This window comes from Spea bombifrons, chromosome 3 (assembly GCF_027358695.1).
Source record: "Spea bombifrons isolate aSpeBom1 chromosome 3, aSpeBom1.2.pri, whole genome shotgun sequence".
In the NCBI taxonomy this organism is placed as follows: domain Eukaryota; kingdom Metazoa; phylum Chordata; class Amphibia; order Anura; family Pelobatidae; genus Spea; species Spea bombifrons.
In genome coordinates, this window is record NC_071089.1 from 21,477,648 (window position 1) to 21,484,456 (window position 6,809).

Sequence of the window (6,809 nt, forward strand, 5' to 3'; positions counted from 1 at the left end):
ATGGTGTTTCTCCTCCTCATCCCAATAATGGGACCCTTCTATGCCTCAAATATTAACGGTATACCAAACATTTTATTGTAATGACTTTCTAATAATGGTCCTCATGAAACCTATGTCTTGTAAAAGATATAATTAAGTCCCCTGTGTTCATGGCATATACCAGTAATAATCACCACAGATGGTGCCCAGATATTATTAAATCTTATTTTTTTAAAAAATCTGCACATTTATGCTGGGAATGGTTTAAAAACCAAATTATGGAAAACCGCAGATATTCAGAGAGGTTTAGGTTTGCGAGACAATAGCGCTTTTTACCCCGTCAACCACGCCACAGATATTTATCAAACAAGTATGTATTCCTCAAAAATGTGTCGTTGAAAAGCATAGCATAGAGCTCAAAATGATATTTAATTTAAACAAATAGTTTAAAGTGGTTTTGTAATCTCTCTGATCGGGTAACCACCAACGAGAATTGGCAAAGGTCATTCCAAGGTTCTGTCTGGTGCATAAAGTGTAATTGCTGAAGGTCAGGTGAATATTTTACATGCGTTCTGACATTCCATTTCGTTAGAGGTTCCTACTGGGTTCATTCAAAAAGCACCTGAGTTGTAGACAACAGGGAGTGTTCTCCATTGTGACAACAGTGTTTAAAACTTAAACTTTATGTTTCCATAGGAACCGAAAATTGAAAATATTATTATGTAAGTCATACTACAGAGCAGTTAATGTTGAGATGGTTGTCCACCAAGGGCTTCATATGTCAGACACTTACACCTGTTGATATATGCCTGCAAGGCTCAAGGAGGCGGAATCGACTCATGGTAAGCTCTTAGAAACAGGATAACTTGCTAGGTTTAGCACGTCATACTCATACCTGATAATTGTACTGGAATGCCCAAAAGCCATATTTCTATCTCCGTAGGAAGACTACATCACTGCCCGGCAGCGTCAGGAATCATGCACCCCGGTAGATCATAGAACCTGTACCGCTAAGTGAAGGCTCCCCCATGGGGTATCGCTTGCCGCTTCGCACCAAGTATGCTAAGTCATGCTAGTCATTGCACAGGTAGTCATGCCCTCTGGCTTGAGTAGATAAATCTGGCTCTACAGAAAGCGTATGTTTATAATGTAGTGAGGCAAGGTTTTTCACCTAACCAATACATGCTGCTGTTTAGTAAATAAAACCTTCTGTGCTGGAATGTGTGGAATCGTAAAAATAATACTCAGAGATCAAAAGAAAACAAATAGCATGGATTTTGGAAGATATATCCAGCCAGTGGATTGAAAGAGAAGCTGCCCTTATATAAAGTGTACTGAATCTAGCAGTGAATTTAAGGAATATTGGGGAAATAACACTGGTAGACACTTATTATGTGAACATATGAATGGGAAAAAGAACATTAGTTGATTGATCTGAAACAAATAAGCATAAATAGAAAAAAACAGGAAAGGGGTATTTTTTTACAGCACTATAGGCAAAATCATCCAATGATAGACTGGCGCAGACAGATATTTATTTAATAAGGAAAAAAACTGCTAGATTCGAACGAGTAAATTATCCATATCTATAATAAAAGTAGAACATGTAGCTGTTTTATGGCATAGTCTCCCTGGTCTGTTACAGTTTTATTGCCTGTAACCTATGCAGTACCAACAGACTCTGTAACAGGTAACACACTAAGTGACAGTTATATGGGGATTGAAGGTGCGGAACTGCATACATTTTGCATTTATGAAGTGTGGTTAGAGATTTTACAGAATGTTTTATGTGATGTGACCTTCTGATAGCCGTTTGTGTGCCTGAGTGAGATAGACTTTATTTTATGTACACTATTGGGTTTGTAAGCTAATGTTTAGTTAAATCCTTTCTATGGTTTGTAGAGCTCTATAATAGCCTCATAATTACTTAACAGTTATAGAAAGAAGAACTTAGGGAGGAAAGAGGAAGGAATGTCCTTCCTTCCTAAAAAAAGGACACCTGACGATTTGTCTAAGGATGACGGTACGTGAGTCACAAAGTGGGACTGCCACTGTGGTCCTGGGACAATTGGCAGATATATGTTAAGGCCTTACTATGTTTGTAGATTGTGGTGATAAAACACATATATGTAGCAAATATACAGCTATGAGAACATTGTATTTTTCCAAAACTTTGATTATTTGGAGGGAGTTTCCTCTGAACGGCACTGTACTTATACCGGCTTACCGTATTTCGCAATGCTGCACCTGAAAAGATTTCAGCAACATGTATTTATATGCCACGTGACATCAATACGGTACTCTGCGAGATAGTACCGCGTACCTGGAAGAAAGTATCTTGTGATATAAAATGTAATAGTTAACCCCTTCATTTAATGCAAAGAGACAACAATCATTTTGGAGACTCTAAATCATATTGATGGATAGGAAAGTAAAACGGAGGCCTGGTTTTAGCTTGATAGGAGTGTATGGTTCATAGTACATCTGTCATGCACAAAGATGTGTACGCTAACAGTGCCATTATGAAATCTGTTTATTATGCAGCAAATATGTTGATGACATACTCGTGTGTGTGACAGAGAGGGAGAAAAAGGTACGTGCAAGTCTATGGTATTGAGTGAGTGGGTTTAGAGCGAGCTTGTGTGTTAGTATGTGCTATTACAATCAGGAAGCTGCTTTGGGGGGACGCCAAAGAAATAGTGAACTGAGGCACCGTTAAACCTAGGTTCCGCCCTGGTGACTTGTTAGCCTACATAAGGGCAACTTGGCTGCCATAGTAAGGAGATTCTGAATAAAATCACAGATATTTAAGCAGGGGGTTTCAGCTGTTATAGACCCGTGAGAAAAGGCATCAATTGTGATGCTCAGATCTGAGTTATGAAAATGACAATTTGACCATTCATTGTCCAAGCAGGAGATTGTGAAAATATGTGATGACCTTCAAGGTGTATTAAAGGGTAAAACATTTTGCCTTGGCCAGTGAGAATATGTTTTCCTCTTCTCTTGTAGGTGAAATTAAATAGAGTCCATTCATGCTTTATCAGGACATCAGTGAGAAAACCGTGGGATCAAAAGGGAACGAACTGCCTCACCGTTTACCAACAAACAGTGTGATGTACGTGTGGGCTTGTAAATGATGTGTTTGGAAAATAAATTATAACAGCTTCTCTCTTGTTATGGGAATAACATGACCCGGCTTCTTAAAACATTCATTCAGGTAACAGATTGCAACTACAGATAATAACTTACTGGCCCGTTGATGCTGCACATTTTGCCAACTAAATAAATAAAACGGTGGCTGATATTGACACACATGAAGCTAAAAGCTAGACTTGTGAAGTCCTTAAAATGAATTATTTAAAAAAAAATAACATTTTATGTCATCAATAAAACACTTTAATATGAATAAGCTTTTGTGCTGGTCCACCAGCTAGATGTGTGGCATTCTTCTTTACCTTATCCCGCAGGTGACAGAAATGAACTAAAAAAATGTCTTGGTAATCAGTGTTTGGATCAACTGATATAATCAGAAAAAAAGAAAGAGAAGACACGCTTTACTATAAACTAGTATAGCGGTAAATTCACAGAAGGAAGAATGTAAGAAGAGTGACATTTGCTTTACACATAAAAGAGGAATTGTCAACAACTTTGCTTACTTAGCACGCTTCAGGTATAACATTTACTCATATACTCTGCAAGCCGATTTATAGAAGAGATTTACCGAAGTTTTTTGACAAAGCACAGTATTCTTTATAAATGACACCCAACCATTCATTATGTGTGTATTAAGAGTGAAAGTTTCACCTACTATGAAATATAATCTTTCCATTTCTTCAAAAAGAGCCATATGAAGATACAGCGGTGCCTTCTATAAGGCGACCGTATAGGATCACATTAAGGAATGCCTGTGGGTAAAAGCTGATATAGCACAAGGTCCATAGGGGAAAAATGACTATGATTTTGCTGCAGCCATTCTGCCCTAGAAAGTTTTCATATTTCGTGGCACATCAGAATCATGTATTCTAATAATTTGAGAGGCATCTGGCTTCAAAAGGTAACAAGACTCTATTATGGAACTTGAATCAGAGTTTTTTAGAACAGGTTAGATAAAACATGACCAAAGATAAGGCAAGTACTCAGATACTCAATACTCAATGTCAAAAAAAAATATGTCTTTTGATGTGGCTGGCTATGTAACCAACGTTATGTGACCCTTCTTCAAATCTAATATAATTCATATTTTAGTAAAGTTAAACCCACAATAACGACATCATGGATACATTTGTAGTCGGTAAAACCACAGCAGCCTTCTGTGATACCAGCATTGGGTCATGCATTGCCAAGTACACTATTGAATCTCTAAATATTATATTAAAAACTATCATATATAATGTTGCTTGACTCAGAGATAATTAAAACATAGAAAATATTTAATACACTGTAAATTGAAAAATTTACAAATGTGGTTGCCACTTGTCAACCTGGACAGCCCTGGAATAAAGGTGGCATGCCTGAATGGTTGTTGCCATAGAAAATGTTTCTTAAAAGGTTTGTGTTCTCTCGATAGGATTCATCCTTTCCAGAAGAAAGAATAAAATGACAGATATGCCAAGATTTATTGTAAGCACACTAGAGTTCAATTTACGGAAGAGGACCTGTGACTTGTGTTTCAGAGTTTTTCAAGAAAGCCAAGTATTGTGAACATACATGTATTATTGAAATGTATCCCTAGGCCACCAATCAATCATAAAAAACATACATTAAGTCACTGTAAAAAATAACAGCTTTATTAACTCATTTGAAACTCAAAAATTACAGCCAATTACAAACCCATGCTTTAATATTCAGTTGAAAACAGTGTGTACAAATAAAATGACAAATATACAATACGTTTAGGAAAGACGGGGTTTGGTCTTTAACCTCAATAAATAAAAACACAGGCACTTCTACCTAGACACAAAAGATTACCCACCGTTCCATTCATTAATAACCTTACAGGGAGGGGGGGCAGCAGGATATACTTCAAATTCTTCAAGTTTCAGAAATGGAGTTTACGGATAACAATGTGCAAAAAGAAACTACAAAAAATGCATTCGGTTTAATCCTCTTGGACAAAATGTGTGAATGCAGGGTCTGCAATTTTATCTACACACCGCTATGGCCACATTACCTTCTATTCTTGCCAAGCGTGCAGTGCAATCATATGTGCGTACCCAAAAATCTCTGAATTATGTGACATGGCAGAGAGCAACGTGGATGTGATTAACCCTTTGTAGCATGTAACGGGTATACTACCGCCATACAGAAAGGCAAAAGAGTTGGCCAGCTTTATAGTGTGATAATGAATTGGAATATTCTAGAAGAAACGAGAGAATTCCAAGTCCAACCAAAAATAATGTTAGCTTATAAACGTATTTATAAAAAAAAATTAAAAAAAAAAAAAAAGACAGAGGGCCGGTACAAGACATCCACATCTCTCTCTTTTTCAGTAAAATGTGTGATTTTGGGAGGTAGAAAAATATACCTTTCTTTCGAAATAAAAAATTATTTTCTTGCTTAACAAATCTATGGTCTAGAAGTTCTACTATATCTAGAAATATAACAGTTCAAGGCACAATCTACCATGTATGTGCCTTATAGGGTCCATTTTATTTATTTTTTAATAAATTTGAATGGGAAGAGGTGACAGGTTCGGGTTAAACACTCCTCTAGCTCATCAGTATGAGTTTGGCACCCCTACCTCTAAATTACTAATAAAATAAATATATATTTATATATTGGATTGCTTAAAATGACACATTTAATGAAACTAAGAAGCACCTTTGGGAGATTTGGGAGTTTGACTGGCATTGCCCATTAATGCAAAAGTGTTTAAAAACAGCATTTACACCAAGACTAAAATAAATAGAACTTTATCTCTACATTTAAATCTTTCAAGATGTCATTCTATAAGTGTCTAAAAAAAATAGATTATCCAAAATAAAGGGAGCACCCATCTTTCATTTCTAGCTTTAAAAATTGCCAAGAGGTAAAGGAACGTCGATACCACAAAGGCTACTAACTTTATACAGCACTTAAGTAAAAAAATAACGGCTTATCATTCTATTTATTCTTCTGTAGTCTTCCAGCAGCCTTATTTAGCCAATGCTATTTACATACAACAAATGCTTTAGATACGCAGAAGACAATACACATATCAACAGATAAATAAGACCAATTTTTATTATGCACATAATTGTGCCTTTCACGTGATGTGTTGGATGATTTCAATCAATCTAAAATCTACAGAGGGGGAGAAGGGACAATTTTCGCATTTAATGTACCAGGACACAAACGGCAAATGCAGAACTGACATTACAAAGCATATTATTAATCTAATAATGGTAAATTGCTTTTCTATTTTTGAGTGCATTGACAGGATATACATGTACGGCTTGGATTTATGTTGGGATAACGCCTGTTATACACCCTGACTATTCTTGTAAAGGCCTCAAGTGAACGAAGAAATGGATATTACGCACATGGACAGCGTGCACATTACAAATTACCACCAACTTCAAAAAATTAAAATAAAAGATGAATATGAAGACCACAGAGTTCTGGTGGAATAAAAAAATTTGGATAAATTAAACACAACAGACTAATGATATGTGAAAGAAAGTAAACACGTTCTGCTGAAGCTAATCAGAACTTCAAGATGGATGAAAGCAGATATCTTCACAGAAGCCGACGTTTCCTCAGCATCCTTATGTCAGGCAGCGCAGGCCGTTCTTAACGTACCCCCTGAAGCTGCCTCCTCTGAAGACCGGGCAAATACACGCACCGAACCT